Genomic DNA, 19,679 nt, shown 5'->3' with positions numbered 1-19,679 from the left:
AAGTCCAATGAAAGCGCTGGCTGCCGAAGCAGAGGGTGACGTTGCGGGGGCCGAAGGTGCGGATGGCCGATCCGTTGGCCGCCACCAAGGAGGGGCCGCAAACCGCGGACTGCCTGTCCTGATCGGAGGCGGGTATGACGCTCAGTTGGGCGCCGGTGTCACACAGGAACCGCCGTCCGGACGCTTTGTCCCTGATAAAAATTAAGTTGCCCGTGTGGCCGGCGCTCATGGCTGGTAATGAACGCCGGCCCGGCTGTTTCCCGACTTGCCGAAAGTGCACGGGGGTCGGCATGTCCGGGCCTTTTGTCCGAACCTGGCATGGCAGTAACACCACGCCTGGTCAGGTGGAGGCCCCGGTCGTCGTGTTGGAGGCGGTCCGCGCGGCTTAGCGGCCGCCAATTGCGCCGGCAGTTCGGCCGCCGACCGTGCCGGGTGCTCGGGCGCCATGGGCGTTGCTTCGGACGGCGGCGGGCTCCAGGTCGCTGCCCCGATGCGTTGGCCTGCCGAGGAGATCTTGTCGGCTTCCCTGGCGAGGGCGCCGGGATCCGTGATCTGCGTGCTTGCCAGGGCGAGGCGTACCTGGCTAGGCAGCTGACGGAGGAACAGCTCTTGAAAAAGAAAATCCGGGGCGTGCTCCCCGAGCAACGAGAGCATGTAATCCATTCGCTCGGACGGGCGCGTGTCGCCGAGCTCGGGCAGGTCGAGCAGGCGCCGTGCGTGTTCCGCCGATGAGAGGGCGAAAGCGTCGAGGAGGAGCTTCTTGATCGCGCCGTACTTGTCAGCGGCTGGCGGGTGCTGGAGGAGGCTGAGGGCGCGGGCCGCGGTGGCTGAGCCGAGGGCTGCTACCACATGATGGAAGCGGGTGTCGTCGGCGGTGATGCCTCGCAGGGCGAACTGGGAGTCCGCCTGGGCGAACCAAACCGCCGCGTGAGCCTCCCAGAAGGTAGGCAGTTTGAGGGCAACTGCCGTGTCCATGTCGGTAGGTCACCAATGAAGGAGCTGTGCTCCAACTCGAATCGAAAGAATGGACGCGACAAAAAGCTGGAATTCGTCCGAGTTTGTTTATTCCATCAAATCAACTCGGGTAAACTGAAAAGCCCGTTTATCGGGCAGCATTATATACAAGCACTCAAATATCTCATGCCGGAGCGTTTGCCCTTAAAAGGCGCGACTGGGCGTGTCCGGGAGACCTGGGCGAGTCTGGACATGCCCGCGAACAGTGAGACTGGGTGTCGCCGGATGGGCCGGGCGTGCCTGGACATGCCCGGGAACGGTGAGACTGGGTGTCGCCGGACGGGCCGGACGGGCCGGGCGAGCCCGGGAAAGGCGAGTCCGGGCATGCCCGGGAAAGGCGAGACTGAGCGTCTCCGGGTGGTCTGGGCGAGCCCGGCACAGCGATCGCTCCGTGGTTGCGTCCTCGGCAGGTGTAAGGCGATTGTGTATGTTCAGCGGCAACCGGCAACCGCTACAGTATAACAGTTTGTATTGAGACACGGGTATAACAGTTTGTATTGAGACATGGGTATAACAGTTTGTATTGACACGGGTATAACAGTTTGTATTGAGACACGGGTATAACAGTTTGTATTGAGACACGGGTATAACAGTTTGTATTGAGACACGGGTATAACAGTTTGTATTGAGACACGGGTATAACAGTTTGTATTGAGACACGGGTATAACAGTTTTTTTTTTTTTTTTTTTTTTTTTTTTTTGTATACAAGGTCGAGGCTCGTGAAAGAGCGAACATTAATCACACAGAAAGACAAACCGACACATAAAACATATAACATAGGGAGCGGTAGACAAGATGGGGAGAGAGGGGGAAGGACACAAACACAACATTTGAGAGCAGGGACCGAGAGACATGGAGACATCGAGAGATCTGAGAGAGGGCGAGGGCTTTAGGGGGGGGGGGGCGTGGGAAGGGGGCGGTGGGAGAGGTATAAAACATATGGACACTGCCAGGACTTCCAGGAAAGAAGTTGGAATTTCAAACAAGGTGGATCTGGTGTGAATTAGCGGGGGTAGAAAAGATCAAGGTTTTGGATGGGGGAAGATAAGAGATGGTGGTGAACAGCTGTTTTAAAGACCTGGAGGGAGGAGTGGGATTGAAGGGAGTGAGGGAGTTTGTTCCAGAGGCGGGAGAAAAGAGGAATGAAAGAGTGAAGGTGAGCAGAGAGCCGAGATTTCGGCAGTTTAACCATCAGAGGGTTGCTGGCAGATCTTGTGCGACCTGTAGGAATATTTGGGGGACAGAGCACAGAGAGAGCTGGGGGTGCAAGGCCGGAGAGGAGTCGGTAGAAGACAGAAAGACCACCTACCTGCCTGCGGTGAGTGAGTGAAAGGCCCTCAGAGATAGCTTCATCGCGGGAGATTCCAATAATTCTGAAAGCTTTGGTTTCAACAGCGTGAAGCCGAGCTAGGTGTGAGGCAGGAGCACCGGCCCATAGGGGAGAACAGTATTCCATTGAGCTGCGGATGAAAGCCTTGTATGTGGTGAGGAGCTCAGGTGTGCCGAGGAAGGACTTCGCACGACGGAGGATGCCCAGTCGGCGACTGGCTTTGGAGGCCAGCTTGGAAATGTGGTTTTCCCAAGAAAGATCATGGCAGATAGTGAGACCCAAAATCTTGAGCGACAGAACTTCTTGGAGAGGATTGTTGAGAAAGTAGATGGGAGGGTTGTCCAGTCGATCTTTTCGGAGAGACATAGTAAGAGTGTGAGATTTGTCAGGATTGAAAGACATGTTCCACTTGTTTGACCAGTCTGTGATTTTGTCCAGGTCTTCAGAGAGTGAGGAGGCAGCAGACTGCCGATCTGAGGGATGAGGAATGGAGCGGCAGAGAGTGGAGTCATCAGCAAAGAGATAGAGAGGATTTTCGAGAGAGTCAGAGAGATCATTGATGAAGACCAGAAAAAGCACGGGGCCCAGAACACTGCCTTGGGGAACTCCAGCCTGAACAGGAAGAGGAGATGAGAGAAACCCATTCAGGGCCACACGTTGACGACGACTAGAGAGGAAGTCCGCCAGCCATGCGTGGAGATTTCCATGGATACCAAAGGAGGAGAGTTTGGTGAGCAGAGCGGGGTGCCAGACCGTGTCGAAGGCACGTGATATGTCGAGGGAGACAGCTCTAATTTCCTGCTTGGCATTGAGGACCTCCATCCATTGTTGAGACAGCAGAAGCAGCATGTCCAGAGTAGAGTGACCTGGTCTGAAACCAAATTGATGATCAGAGATCAAGCCATTGGAGAAGAGGAAAGATTTCATATCCGAAGCAATGATGGATTCCATGACTTTGCTGATAATTGGGAGAAGGCTGATTGGTCTGTAGTTGCTAGGATCTGTTTTTGCACCTTTTTTGTGCAAAGCGGTGATGTTGGCTGATTTCCAAGCAGATGGCAGTTGACCTTGAGCAAAAGAGAGGGTGAAGAGAACAGAGAGAGGGTGAGATAGAGCAGCAGAGCAGGATTTTAGGACCCGTGGGCTGATGCCGTCGGGTCCAGTTGCAGAATCAGAGTCGAGGGTTGACAGAAACTTTTCCACCTTGTCAGGAGGAAAGGACACGGAGTCCAGGAGCAGCAGGGTACGACTGGGTATGGTGGGTACAGAGAGGGATGGGTTTGGGACACAAGATTTAGAGGCAAACACAGAGTTGAGGCATTCAGCTTTTTCACGTGCGGAGTCAGCTGTGTAGCCGTTTGAGGTAAGGGAGGGGATGGAGGGGGAACAAACACCAGAAACGGATTTGACCAGACGCCACCAGGATTTGGAAGAGGGAGACAGATAAGAGAGTTCGGTCTTGAGAACGGAGAGATATTGTTTCCTGGCTCTCCTGAGGGTGGACACACACTTGTTTCGGGCTTTGTGAAAGGAAATGAGATTTCCTTCCGTTGGATTTGCTTTCCAGGAGACGAAGGCAAGTTGTTTCTGGGCAACAGCCTCACCACAAGATTCCGTGTACCATGGACGGGAGGAAGGGTAAGACAACTGAAGACGAGATGGGATAAATCTGTGCATGAGAGAGAGCAATTTACTTTGGAAGAATTCCCAGGATGAGTTGATGTCAGAGGTGGTAGAAATGGGAGACCAGTCCAGATGATTGATGGCTGCTTGAAGACCGTGCCAGTTGGCCTGAGTGAAATGCCAGACTCGTCGACGCTGAGCAGGCTCCCTGAGGATGGTCAGAGAGATGTCCACTTTAACAAGGACATGATCAGATGATCCGATCGGAGCAGAAGAAGAGCAGCAGACATTTTCAGGGAAGTTAGTCATAACCAAGTCCAGAAGAGAAGATGTTCCGTTGACTGAGATCCGGGTCGGGAAATTGACAGATTGTGTCAGTCCCAGTGAGTCGCAGAAGTCCTTTGCTGAGGAGCCATGGCTGGTGAGAGAGGTACCCACACCCAGCCAACTGGCATGATGACAGTTGAAATCACCACATATGAGGAAGAGAGAGTTGGGATGAGTAGATAGAAGTTGGTCCATATCATCAGACAGCGAGATGTAGATGGAGTCATCACTGTTTGGTGGACGGTACAACACACATATGAACAAGAGGTGGGAGCGAAGGGGAAGCCGTAGCCAGAGGTATTCCTGGGGGTGAGGTGGAGAGAGTGCAGTGCAGGGCGAGTGGGGAAGAGAGTTTTTGATAAAGATAGCAACCCCGCCTCCAGGACGAGGCTCAGGTCTATCATACCGGAGGAGGGAGTAGCCCGGGAGAGATACTATGGAATCAGAGACATCATAAAGGAGGAAAGTTTCTGTTAAGCAGATCACGTCTGGTTTGACAGAAGCAACCTGTATGGAGAGATCAGTTAAGTTTGAACGAAGGCCCCGGATGTTTGAGGTCCATACCGTTAATGAAGAGGAAGGGGGAGCATCAGATACAGAACAGGGGGGAGGAGGGGTAGGGTAAGATGTGGAAGAGGTGGAAGAGGTAGGGAGAGCTGTTGAAGGTGTGTCAGAGATTTCAGAATAGCTCGGAGAAAGGGAAGGATGGGGCGGACAAAAGGTTTGATGGTGATTGGGTGAGCCACAATGAGGTGTTATTTGAGGAGGGGGAAGAGCGAGGCAGAAGGTTGGGGGAGATGGAGGTGAGAGTTTGAAGGGGGAAGAAGCGGGGAGGACGCTTTGAGGAGGGGGAGTGAGAGGGGGGAAATTGAGAAGCAATGAGGGTGGGGAGATTTGAAGGTGAGGGGTGAGGGGGAAGTTTGGGAGGGAAGGGGCAAGGGGAGGGATTTGAAAGGGATGGGATATGGGGGAGATTTGGAGGGGAGGGGTGAGGCAGGAGTCTAGGAGGGGAGGGGCGAGGGGGCGTCTTGGCGGGGAGGGGTGAGGGGGTCGTTTAGGAGGGAGGGGGCAAGGGGGGAGATTTGAAAGGGATGGGTGATGGGGAAGATTTGGAGGGGAGGGGTGATGGGGAAGATTTGGAGGGGAGGGGTTATTTGTATTGAGACACGGGTATAACAGTTTGTATTGAGAGACGGGTATAACAGTTTGTATTGAGACGGGTATAACAGTTTGTATTGAGACACGGGTATAACAGTTTGTATTGATACACGGGTATAACAGTTTGTATTGAGACACGGGTATAACAGTTTGTATTGAGACGGGTATAACAGTTTGTATTGAGACGGGTATAACAGTTTGTATTGAGACACGGGTATAACAGTTTGTATTGAGACACGGGTATAACAGTTTGTATTGAGACACGGGTATAACAGTTTGTATTGAGACACGGGTACAACAGTTTATATTGAGACACGGGTATAACAGTTTGTATTGAGACACGGGTACAACAGTTTGTGTTGAGACACGGGTATAACAGTTTGTATTGAGACACGGGTATAACAGTTTGTATTGAGACACGGGTATAACAGTTTGTATTGAGACACGGGTATAACAGTTTGTATTGAGACACGGGTATAAAAGTTTGTATTGAGACACGGGTATAACAGTTTGTATTGAGACACGGGTATAACAGTTTGTATTGACAGGGGTATAACAGTTTGTATTGAGACACGTGTATAACAGTTTGTATTGAGACACGGGTATAAGAGTTTGTATTGAGACACGGGTATAACAGTTTGTATTGAGACACGGGTATAACAGTTTGTATTGAGACACGGGTATAACAGTTTGTATTGAGACACGGGTATAACAGTTTGTATTGAGACACGGGTATAACAGTTTGTATTGAGACACGGGTATAACAGTTTGTTTTGAGACACGGGTATAACAGTTTGTATTGAGACACGGGTATAACAGTTTGTATTGAGACACGGGTATAACAGTTTGTATTGAGACACGGGTATAACAGTTTGTATTGAGACACGGGTATAACAGTTTGTATTGAGACACTGGTATAACAGTTTGTATTGAGACACGGGTATAACAGTTTGTATTGAGACATGGGTATAACAGTTTGTATTGAGACATGGGTATAACAGTTTGTATTGAGACATGGGTATAACAGTTTGTATTGAGACACGGGTATAACAGTTTAGGTATTGAGACACGGGTATAACAGTTTGTATTGAGACACGGGTATAACAGTTTGTATTGAGACACGGGTATAACAGTTTGTATTGAGACACGGGTATAACAGTTTGTAGCTGGGTCGAGATTCAAACCCAGGCTATACGGCTCACAGACAAGTGTATATACCTCGAGACCATCCTCCAATCCCAACAAGATCAATATTCATGTTTTAATTTCATCATCTCAGTTGTTTTCTGAAAAATAAATCTATGAAATAGAACAAATTTTTTTTTAAATATGTCTCAAAAACACTTCAATACACAACTCACCTGCCCAAGGCATCACCAATGTCTCCACGACTGGGCTCTTTTCCTCGCTCACGTCCTCGGCAGCTTCATGGCATCGGTTCATCAGCTGGGAATGCATGTGTCTGATGCACAGGGAAAAAGAAATGCGATAACACAATTGACAAATACAAGTGGATGCTGCTGAAAATGAGTTCGAATTTCAGGCGTAGACTTTCTTCCCCACTCACAATCGCACCTTCAAACTTACACCCCTTCGACACCCGTATGGTCATCAATGCATTTAAAACAATCTTCGGCTGCGAGTCTAATTAAAGGTGTTGATTAGAAGATGCTCACAATGCTGCAAACATTTTCAGCAAACATTACAGCCCCAAACAATCAATGCCTGGGTAAATTTTAAGACTGAAAGAACCACCTTTGGAGGCCATTTTTCCCTGCAGCGCAGGGGTTGGCCTTTTTCGGATCCCGTGGTCCCCTTTTTGAAGCGATGTTTTACGGCCGGATGCCCTTCCTGCCACCAACCCTGTTCGTCGATTCTTGCGACACACAAGGAATTACCAGTGAACTGGTACTCAATTTGCCGACCTCGGAAGGATGATAGGCTGAGTCAACCCCCCTGGCGTTAATTCAGCGATCGACCGGGATTCGAACCCAGGATCCTAGGATCCTAAGCCAGCACCCAAACCACTAAGCCAACACCAGGCTGGAAGGACTGAAATTTTAAGACTGAAAGAACCACCTTTGGAGGCCATTTTTCCCTGCAGAGCAGGGGTTGGCCTTTTTCGGGCACCGTGGTCCCCTTTTTGAAGCAATGTTTTACGGCCGGATGCCCTTCCTGCCACCAACCCTGTTGGTCGACTCTTGCGACACACAGGGAATTGACAGTGAGCTGGTACTCAATTTGCCGACCTCGGAAGGACGACAGGCTGAGTCAACCCCCCTAGCGTTAATTCAGCGATCGACCGGGATTCGAACGCAGGATCCTAGGATCCCAAGCCAGAACCCAAACCACTAAGCCAACACCAGGCTGGAAGGACTGAAATTTTAAGACTGAAAGAACCACCTTTGGAGGCCATTTTTCCCTGCAGGGCAGGGGTTGGCCTTTTTCGGGCACCGTGGTCCCCTTTTTGAAGCAATGTTTGACGGCCGGATGCCCTTCCTGCCACCAACCCTGTTAGTCGACTCTTGCGACACACAGGGAATTACCAGTGAGCTGGTACTCAATTTGCCGACCTCGGAAGGATGACAGGCTGTCAACCCCCCTAGCGATAATTCAGCGATCGACCGGGATTCGAACGCAGGATCCTAGGATCCCAAGCCGGAACCCAAACCGCTAAGCCAACACCAGGCTGGAAGGACTGAAATTTTAAGACTGAAAGGTGGTGTATAAATTAATCAGCAAATGTAATGGGGTAAATAAATACATCAAGATGAGGAAATCATTTTTTGTGAACATCATCTCAAAGAAAACATCATATATATCCATATTTTGGTTAAACAAGTACAAAAAGTTTTAATTAAAACAAAAGCCGCGTCGATGTTACACAATGCCTAGATGCAGCTGTGCCTATAACGTCGATGTTATAGGCACAGGACATTCCTATTGATTCGATTACTTGATGTTATTTTTGTGCAAAGTGAAAATATATCTCGGCAATTTCCCGTGTGTGGCGACGAATTCTTAATATATCTCGGCATTTTCCCGTCTGTTATTTGAGGCGGTGTATGACTGACCATGCCGCGATTTAAAAAAAATATATCTCGGCAATTTCCCATGTGTGGCGACATGTGAACGAAGCTATGCTCCTCTCTCCACATTATTGTGACGACGTATAAATTAAATATTTCATCGTGACGTTTGTCATCAAATGGACGAATTTTTAATATATCTCGGCATTTTCCCGTCTGTTATTTCGGGCGGTGTATGACTGAGCATGCCGCGATTTAAACAAAATATATATATCTCGGCATTTTCCCATCTGTTATTTCGGGCGGTGCATGACTGAGCATGCCGCGATTTAAAAAAAAAATATCTCAATGGACTTGAAGTTACAGGCCTTTGAGAATTCATTTCGTTCAAAAAAGGGCAACTTTCATCGGATTTTCTTCCCGTTTTTTTTCAATCGAGTCTAAAACTATGTTAGCGACTGTGAAAAATGAAATGATATATCGAATTTGATTTGGAATAAAACTGTGTGAGAGAGGAAGACACCACGGGCCTACAAAACAGGCCTCAAAGCTATGCGAGTTAATAAAATGGTGGATATTTGTTTATATGAAGGCTCTCCCAGAATGGGTGGAGCTATGGTTCCCAGAATGGGTGGAGCTTTGAGGTTTTGTCTTCTCTGCAAGAAGAAGAAGAAGAAGAACAACAACAACAACAACAACAACAACAGCAGAGGGCACTCTATGAGCAGCGTCTGCGACGTGGCTAAAAATTTTCAGGCATTTCAATCAATTCCTGTGTAATAATAATAACAATCTATATCTACTTGTATATTCCTGCCAGTCTGTCCCTCTGTCTGTCTGTCTGGGTGAGGAATCAAAATCAAATCGCTGCCATTTTTTGTTTTTCTCTGTGCTCGTTCTCAGGTCTCACAGGCCTCCGGTAGGCATGAACCACTGTAAGTTGCCTGCATCAGTGCTGTGGTTACATGAGTGAGTGTACGTTTGGACATGTGGGAGAGACCAGTGTTTCCTGAGAAGAATAAGATCAAGGGTGTGTTTGTAGGGTCTCGGGTTTTTATTTTATCAATGTTTAAAAATTTCACGTGTTTTAAGGCCTCACAAAGCTAAACCCTTTGGGGTTATCCCACGCTACAATTTATTCTTATATCATCATTTTTTGTGCTATCATTTTTCACAGTCGCTGACATCGTTTATTTAAGACTCGACTAAAAGAAATCCCAAGAAAATCGGACAAAATTAGACGTTTTAGAAAAAAAATCCGTTTTAAATAACTAAATAGATGAGTGGCTTTTGGACCTGTCCCCTTGGGTGATTGCTTATCCATAAGGTTTATTCGGCATGTTTGCATTTTTAGAGATCCCTCAAACTGTTCGGAATGAAATTGGGAGAAATCTGGGGGGAAATTAACATTTTCTTTAATCTGGGAAAAAATTAAGAGGGTCCTGCTGCTGTTTTGGGCGATGCAGGCAAACTGTTTTAGAGGACCCTTTTGGAAGCTTTTCCCGGGCGTAGGGAGAGGGGTCCAGACCTGTCCCCTTGGGTTTTCGTTGTCTATTTTCCCCTGGATTTCTTTTGATTTCATGTGGAACACCTCAAGGGACCTCTAAAAACCTTGAGGGACCTCTAACAATGTGATGCATGCATAGTGCATACTATATAAGACCCCTTCGAAAGCTCTTCCTGGGTGCGGGGAAATGAGGGGGTAGAAGAGGACAGAAAGGAGAGGGGTCATTCAGGGATGTGGAAGGAGAGAGAAAGGGAGATGAGATGGAGGAGAGTTATGCCATGACTACTTTGAAAGCTTTTGAAACACTATATAGGTCCATTTAAAACCTTATCCTGGTAGTGGGGGGTGGGGGAGGGAAAGGAGGAGTCAGAGGGAAGAGGAGGAGGGAGAAGGAAGAGGAGGACAGAGAGAGGAAACGAGGAGGGAGAGGTGGAAGAGGAGGGAGGGGGATGAGGAGGAGGGATTGTGGGGAAGGAGAGAGAGAGGATGGGGTAGGGGGAAGTCAAGGTTTTGACGTCAAATTTTACATTACGTGGAATTTCCACGGGTCCATGCTAACCACTATAATAATACACTTGTTCATCCGTCCTTCCATGGGTAACGCTTCTTTCCATCCATTGGTTGGAATAGCTGGCCTGACTCAACTCACAATTGCAACCTGAAAAATCATACAGCCACTATTTTGGTGCTTATGAAGCCAAAGACTGACTTTGGAGCTCCAATATTCCCAAACGCTAGGCCTCCGGATAAGATTTCCGTTGAGTGTAAAACAACTAAAGTGAGTGCGACTGTAAAAAGGATCATCAAATATCGAAAGGTTGGAGCCGATTGGCCTCGTGGACCTTGTGAAGGCCATAGCTCGTATATGCCTCAGGCTTCAGTCCTTAGGCTTCAGGCCTTCGGTGTCAGCCTACGGTCCAGTGTAATTGGAATCTATCTGAGCTATATAACCATGATGTAATATATATGCACACAGGCAGTGGGCATGTTTTTTTTCTTCAAAACTGGGTTGTTCCTTAATGTTTGGGGGGAACTGTGGCAGCAATCGAGGCAGTTGGATAACTGACCCCACTGCCCCCACCCTGCTCCCCCCCAACCCCCTACCTCTTACCCTCAAATCGACATTGTATGTATTGTTACAGATCGCGGTTTAGGATGTTAGTTACCGAGCGGTTTGGTATTTAACCGCGACCTAACAGGATCCCCGACTCACCCAATTCCACCCAAACGTTGGCCGGGTCGCACCACAGCTAGTCAATAGGGAAAAGACAAAGGCGACGAATGCAAAGAGGAAAAAGAAGGCAAAGAAAGGTTTGGAAATACGACTGAATTTATTTACTATTTACACACATAAGCAAAAAGGAGCAATCAAGTTTATTTACAACACATAAGACGCAGGTCACACAGTGCAAATACTAGCTTATCTACAGACTTAACTTATTCCCAGGACAGAACAAACAAAACAAACTCACGTATACAAGAAGGGTGGAAAGGCAGGAGGTGGATGGATGGAGGGAGAGGGAGGTCCAAGGGGGTCCCGCAGCACAACCGGCGCGTTTAGCAGCCGCCGTTCAGGCCCCACGCTGCTGTTTTGGCTGCTGTGGACGTCGCGTGCTTTGCCAGGCCTCGTCGGACGCGTCTGGTCCAAACCCTCCACTCGTTCTTGGTCCACTCACTCTTTACCACCGACTCCTCACCGCAACCAACTGACCACCACCACCGACTCCTCACTGCAACCAACGCAACCAACTGACCACCGACTCCACTGACTGACTCCTCACGACTCTCTTGGCGACCAACTCAAAGTGCATCTCTCCTCTGTAAAAACGCATCTCCCTCTGGACACGCCCTGCCTTGGGTTATATAGGCCCCCGCCCCTCAACCTTTTCGAACCTCCCCGATCGCTCTTCCTCCGCCCTCTCTAGCCAAACCCCTGGCTCATGGTTGGTCGAGTGGGGCTGGCTCACTCCTCCCCTCTATGACGAGGTGGAGACACGCCTTTCTTCCCCGACTCGAGCCTCGTGGTCAATGGCGGTTATTGGAGGGGAGGTAATATGGGCAATCGAGGCTCGGCAATGACGAGAGGGGATGTAATATGAAATGGAGATTTTGGGGATGGGAAGGAAAGGGGATCTATTCTCTTTCACTGGTGCAATGGAGTATTTCAATTAATGGAAGACACAGCCTTACGCTAATACACATAATAAGGATATAACTGTCAAAAAAGATATATCGTGTCCTGCATGTATGTTTTATGGACTAACTACGGGAACGCCCTTTGACCTTTATACAACCACAATGGAGGGAGGAGGGGTGATATTTTACAACAACCTTTTACAACAACATTTTACCACAACAATAAAATAAAAAAACATTCTCATATCCACAACACTGCACCCTCCTCCCCTTAGGCACGTCCCGGGCCTATAACTTTTACCTTAGTGTGGCACGTAGGTGTAGTTCCCTCTACTTTTAACCTGACCCTGAGTGCGACAGTTTTAAAACATAAATAAATGTGTCCCGCTGCTCCATTGCACCCTGCCTAACAGACTTACGCCCACAGTTAACCGAATTGCGGAATGGTCTTCAAACTATACACTGACGGTGGGAAGCATTATTTACAATGACGCTATTTTTATTTACAAAACTAACCCAGGACCTGTGATTGTTCTTTCTGGGGGGGGGGGAGACAGTCTGCTCTGCATCGACGCACCATGAACGCACCCAATACACGCACCAATACAAGCCCAAGCACCAATCGGTGCAGTCACCATTGTTCATCAATGTTCAACAATAAAATTAATTCAACAACCCCTAACCCTGCAGGTGTCTCTTGCTCTTCGGCTCCCTCTGCTGGTTATTATTATTTCTTCCAGTTGTTGTCATTCTTTTGCTTTGCTTACTGGCGGCCTATTTGCAATAAAGTGTGCCCAATGTGTCCTTTTTATTTTCTTTATTTATGGCCCACAGGGCCGACTATGTGTGGTTCACCTGTGGGGCATCGCGTCGGTGCCCTGTGGCCAAGGTCCGCCAGCAAGATTTCAGGCCCTCATGGCCGGTTCCAGCAGAGAGGCCATGCCCCAACCCATGGGGTCCATAGGTGGTGCTCGGCCACAGACATGTGGTCCATAATGTAGTGCATCGATGCAGACAGCTGGTTCTGGGAATTTCGGGCGCACAATGGCCGACCCACGCACGCTCCCCTCGGCACCCAATGGCGCACAGGTCATGTGGGAGACAAAAGGGGAAAGACAATTGAGCGAGGGGTAGGGTCACAAGGGTACACATCAATAAGGCAATGCAAGGCGAAATGCGTACGGAGGGCGAAGTGAGAAAGCTCGTCCCTACCGTACGTCACCCCCCCTGTCACCTACCCTACCCTTGCCCTTACCCCATATGTACAAAAATCTACACATTTACAAATTCGTCACTACCGTCACGTCTTCCCCATATTTCCCCTATATCAAATTCGTCTCCACAATCCCTCTACTTCAAAATTTTCCATCACCAAATTCATCATCAATCCTCATAAGGAGGCAGAGATGGAATTACGCACAATGTCACACCCACGTCATGATGCGTCTCACAATCCAAACATTTGCACAGTAAAAATAATAAGACATGGCATGGTGCGGAGTACCTGTCACCTCAGGTGAGTGGATGCAGATGGTGCGAGGAGATCCTTTATCCTAACTATTTTCTAAATGACTTTAACACACTTTACACTACCCGGGGTCTTTCCCTGCCAATCCATTGGCCAACTTACACTATGGGTTCTAAAAACCAATTCCCATTGACCAACTGTGGTGCTTCTCAATTTGGGGTCTCACTCCCCCGATTCATCTCCCGGTGCCCTCGCACAATATCTGGGCTGTGGCGTGTACCTCTCCCAGCGGGTCTACCCACCTGCACACCTCCACCACTGCAGTTGCCTCCGAGCTTACCTGCTCCTTACCCTAACCTAACTACCTGGGGAAGGCCCTCTGGCGCTCTCCCCACTCGGTGCCCTCTCTGGCACTGGGCTGCCCGATCCACACCCGGGATCCTCAGGCACCCACTGACACTAACGGCTCCCAGAGCCCACCTGCGGCCTCACCTGGCCGACATCCTCACAGTGGTGGAGTGCCCAACCAACTACACACACTAACAGGCTACACGCCCAGCCATTTCCACAACACTAATGCACCCATCCACAACACCATTCTGCAACCGCACCACAAATGCCAATATCCAACCACAATTTACCTGTACCCTCTACCTAACACTTACACTACCCGCCCCGGGTACTCGTGAAAGGGGTCCACTCTTCCCCCATCCACACCTTCGCACCATGCACACCACTCCGTACCACTTACTCCATGTACTCCACACACCTGCACTTGCACACCTGTGCTCTCATACTTGGTGCGGCCTGCACCCTTCTCTCCCCAAGCGCATTCGCGCTGATCCACAACACTCACTACTCATACACTGCTCCACACAACTGTCCAGTTGCACACCTGTGCAATCACACCTGTTCAATTCTCACACACACGGCATCATCTCAGCTAACTACTCCCTTCTAAAACTTGCGCTTCCCAGTCGTCCCTTTAAACTATTGCGCTCCCTCGTCATTATCATCCACACTAATCTACCTGCGTCCCCACTACAGGTATCAGTCACTAACTAAACTTAACGTTACCTAATGTCATCTTCGCTAGATCCCTACAATATAACCTAACCCACCCGGGCTAGTTTTCACTGCCATACACCCCATAAGCTATAGCGCATTTGCCCCACTTGGGAAGGGTGGCAGGGATGCCAGCCTTACCCACCGGGCCCATCGCTCACTACCAATTTTGCACATCAAATTTCAACAAATCAAAAATTTGGCCAATCACTGCCCATAATCTGCCAATCACTACTGCCAATCCCTTGCCAATCATCAAATTTTGTTTTTCTCTAATTTTGGGTCCAAAACACTAACCTCATCACCCAGTCTACTCACTAATGCCTCTCGGTGCGCCGTGACATCATTAAACTCGGTTCGTAAAGCCGAGCAATGAATTTGGGTGGTTTGGTCGCCTGCAGGTTGAGTCCGTCCGGCTTTCGGTTCAAGGGAGGTGGTTTGGTTGGACCGAGGCTCCACGCACCATCTCGGCGCGGCACCTTGCGGTCCCGGGCCCGATGGCTCAATCTCCCCCGGTCGGAACCCCGTCCCCACGAGGGGGCACCGTTCCGCCCCCTCCCACTCGCCCTTGAACCGGACCGGTCGCCTCGCCCGACAAAGCCCGGACTCGACCGTGCGGGGCGGGGCCAAGCCCGAATCGGCAACGACGCTTCGAAGAGAAGCGACGCAGCATCGATCCGCGCCGGGCCTCGCACCCAACAAAGCACCCCCCCTCGCACCGAGCGCTCGCATCGGCTATCCGTCGCCCTAACCGCTAACCTGGTTACCATCGATGCTTTACTTGCATGCTTACAAGCATACGCTACCCCTTTCACCCTCACAAAACCTGGCGTTCCAACGCCGTCCGTACATTCCACCAACGCTCTCCCTGTTACACACCACACCTCTCGCGCACACTTTGGTCCACACCTCTCCTCCGTTACGTCCTCCGTAACACTCACCATGGGCGTGCACTCTTGCATCCACCCACTAACGCGCTCACATGGGCTCTCCCACACCCGCGCCATGACCAACTCAGGTGTGCTTCCTCGCATACGTTCCACCACCACCTTACTCTCCGTGTCACACTTCGTACACCCCGACGTGCATTCTCGCTCGCACTCGGTTTCACTCCCACACTTTATAGCACACCCACTCGCCGACGCACACTTTTTTCTCCCACGCGTGCCATTTCCACTCACACGGGACCCTTCACCAACGCCCGGGTGCCATATCGATCCCAATCGCGCGACAATTCTTTTGTCGCTAAACATCCATTTACAAAATCTCCCAGCACAATACACAGCACGTCTCACCTTCGGGGTTCTTCTTCCTCCCTGCACCAAAACCTGCAAACTTCCATTCGGATTAGGCACAGCATCGTGATGTGAGCAGGGACTTTGTACATAATCCATTTCTCCCTGCAATTCCCGGGCTACCTCCGTCATCTCTTCAATTTTAATTCCCGCTACTGCATTTTCTTTATTAACCTCGGCGACCGTTGGCTTTAATAAAACACCCTCCTCTACCTCAGCGGTCGCCGGCTGTTCCAAACCCCGTGTCGCGATTTCTACCCCCGTCATTGTACCCGTGCTTTCCTCCGCTTCGCTCAACCAGCGCTTTTCGACCCGCGTTACTTCCTTGTGCACCCATGGGACCCTTTCGCCCAACTTGCGGTCTCTGTCCCTCTGCTCCCGTGCCTCTCTATCGGCCCTCATTCCGTTCGTTGTTGCTTCAATTTGGTTTCCCAATTTGTTTGTTATTGCTTCCATTTGGTTTCCCAATTTGTTCGTTATTGCTTCCATTTGGTTTCCCAATTTGTTTAACAATCGCTCACTGTTCCGCTTCAAATGGGCTTCCATTTCAGCCATAATTAATTGCATGTCTTCCACCGTTGGTAAAAAGGGCGCGGCAAAATTTGGTGCCGCTACACCCACATGCGTGAGGACGCCATTTTGTGCACCTGATACACCCTCAACCACATTGCCAATGTTCTCCTCCTCTCTTTCATCCAAATACATTTCCCCGAGGTCCTGGGTCGATTCTACCCCGTCTATTTCTCCCACCGGCATCCCGTCGCCTTGACCAGCCATGGCGCGATTTCAAAATTCGGGTTTTGCTTTACACAAAACAAATTTCGGCAGCTCGTAATTTTGACCAAATTTTTTTTTTCCTCTATTCGTTTTAAAAATTTGGTTCGGGCCTCGAATCCCACTCCCAGACACCAATTGTTACAGATCGCGGTTTAGGATGTTAGTTACCGAGCGGTTTGGTATTTAACTGCGACCTAACAGGATCCCCGACTCACCCGATTCCACCCAAACGTTGGCCGGGTCGCACCACAGCTAGTCAATAGGGAAAAGACAAAGGCGACGAATGCAAAGAGGAAAAAGAAGGCAAAGAAAGGTTTGGAAATACGACTGAATTTATTTACTATTTACACACATAAGCAAAAAGGAGCAATCAAGTTTATTTACAACACATAAGACGCAGGTCACACAGTGCAAATACTAGCTTATCTACAGACTTAACTTATTCCCAGGACAGAACAAACAAAACAAACTCACTTATACAAGAAGGGTGGAAAGGCAGGAGGTGGATGGATGGAGGGAGAGGGAGGTCCAAGGGGGTCCCGCAGCACAACCGGCGCGTTTAGCAGCCGCCGTTCAGGCCCCACGCTGCTGTTTTGGCTGCTGTGGACGTCGCGTGCTTTGCCAGGCCTCGTCGGACGCGTCTGGGCCAAACCCTCCACTCGTTCTTGGTCCACTCACTCTTTACCACCGACTCCTCACCGCAACCAACTGACCACCACCACCGACTCCTCACCGCAACCAACGCAACCAACTGACCACCGACTCCACTGACTGACTCCTCACGACTCTCTTGGCGACCAACTCAAAGTGCATCTCTCCTCTGTAAAAACGCATCTCCCTCTGGACACGCCCTGCCTTGGGTTATATAGGCCCCCGCCCCTCAACCTTTTCGAACCTCCCCGATCGCTCTTCCTCCGCCCTCTCTAGCCAAACCCCTGGCTCATGGTTGGTCGAGTGGGGCTGGCTCACTCCTCCCCTCTATGACGAGGTGGAGACACGCCTTTCTTCCCCGACTCGAGCCTCGTGGTCAATGGCGGTTATTGGAGGGGAGGTAATATGGGCAATCGAGGCTCGGCAATGACGAGAGGGGATGTAATATGAAATGGAGATTTTGGGGATGGGAAGGAAAGGGGATCTATTCTCTTTCACTGGTGCAATGGAGTATTTCAATTAATGGAAGACACAGCCTTACGCTAATACACATAATAAGGATATAACTGTCAAAAAAGATATATCGTGTCCTGCATGTATGTTTTATGGACTAACTACGGGAACGCCCTTTGACCTTTATACAACCACAATGGAGGGAGGAGGGGTGATATTTTACAACAACCTTTTACAACAACATTTTACCACAACAATAAAATAAAAAAACATTCTCATATCCACAACAGTATAATTGTATATTGTAACGGTTTTGAGAAGTGTAACGAATTTGAGAAGTGTAACGGTTTTTAAGAAGTGTACCAATTTTGGAGGAAGTGTAACGAATGTAAAAAGTATGGTTTTGTTATGTGTAAACACCCTCGTAATGTAAATAATGGTCGCAGCCGTCCTCCTAGTTAATTCCATGAAACTTACACGCAGGCCACGATATATCTTTTAAATAGTGTATTTCCTTATTCTATGTAGGCTAAATATGTGTTTCCCACTAGATTGACTTTGCATTGTATCAAACAAAATAAGCGTAGGCCCTTGCAATTTCCCCAAACATCTCCGCTCTCCAAAGTTCCTTTCAAAAGGGGTGCGAGTGGTGTTCAATCCCGCAAGCCGCCATTGCCCATGTGCTAACCTCGGAGAAGAAAGGCGTGTCTCCACCTCGTCATAGAGGGGAGGAGTGAGCCAAGCCCTAACAACCAATCAGCACCGCGGTGAGCGACCCGGTAGGCGTGCCCGCGCAGCCGGCGGCTTGATTCCGCCCCGAGTGATAAAAGGGACTGTAAGGGACTGCTTCACCAGATGACCTGGGAGATGAGCGAAGAGGCGACACCAAGAGGAGCGGTGAGATGCGAAACGCTCCAAGCCAAAGAGGAGAGGTACTCGGAAAGGAAACCAGCTTTGGAGAGACGCGCTGAAAGGAGGGAGACGGCTCCCCCAGAAGGAGAGGAGCAGGTGTGCCCGAGCCAGCGCGTGACGTCTAAAGCATCGGCAGCGGATACGCGACGAAGGGTTTTCCCGCCAAAAACCGCGAGGAATTGAGAGCTGCTGCCTCCGACCCTGCCTCCCTCCCCAGCAATCCACCTCAAGCCCTACCTGCCTGCAATATCCCCCGTGTAAGTGTGAACGTCGTCTGTCCTACTCGTTGTCTTGGGGTTAAGTAAATTGAATGGGATAAGCTAACGATGCACTGTGTGACTGCTTCTTCCATCCATTGCTGTAAATAATTTTGGTCGCTCTTTCTTTTTGCTTGTGTGTGTATAATAAATCTGTTCTTCCTCCGTACTCTGTCTTCTTCTCTTTTCCTTCTCTTTCGGTCGCTTTAGAGGTTTCCAGATTGAATATCTGTGGGGCGATCTGGTCAACGTCGGGTGGAATCGGGCTAATCGGGGAGTAACTGTTCGGGCGCGGTTGGACCATCCGCTCGGCCCATCATAACATCTAAAACCGCGTCTGTAACAATTGGTGTTTGGGAGTGGGATTCGAAGCCCGAACCAAATTTTAAAAACGTGTAGAAAAAAAAATTTTTGGTCAAAATTACAAGCTGCCGAAATTGCGTTGTTTTATAAAACCCGAATTTTGAGATCGCGCCATGGACAATCAAGGCGATCGGATGTCGGTGGGGGAGATAGACGGGTTAGGGGTAACCCAGGACTTAGGGGAAGAAAGGGAGGAGGAGAGCAATGAGGAGGGGGTTGAGGGGGTATCAGGCGCACAAAATGGCGTCCTCGCGCACGTGGGTGTAGCGGCACCAAATTTTGCCGCGCCCGCGACCGCAGCAGCGCCGCTGGT

General features: G+C 49.7%; 1 long non-coding RNA gene across 1 annotated transcript in view; it reads right to left on the bottom strand.

Moving 5' to 3' along the window:
* The window catches only part of LOC144891271 (uncharacterized), a 53,897-nt gene that overhangs the window by 12,961 nt on the left and 21,257 nt on the right, over window positions 1-19,679 (bottom strand). Inside the window, exon 2 of the long non-coding RNA XR_013622779.1 lies at window positions 6,815-6,915. This is a non-coding gene — a long non-coding RNA (uncharacterized LOC144891271). The remainder of the gene's footprint in view (window positions 1-6,814; window positions 6,916-19,679) is intronic.

This window comes from Myxine glutinosa, chromosome 3 (assembly GCF_964187855.1).
Source record: "Myxine glutinosa chromosome 3, kmMyxGlut1.1, whole genome shotgun sequence".
Lineage (NCBI taxonomy): Eukaryota > Metazoa > Chordata > Myxini > Myxiniformes > Myxinidae > Myxine > Myxine glutinosa.
Note: the sequence above shows the minus strand (reverse complement) of the source record. Positions and strands in the feature narration are given on the sequence as shown.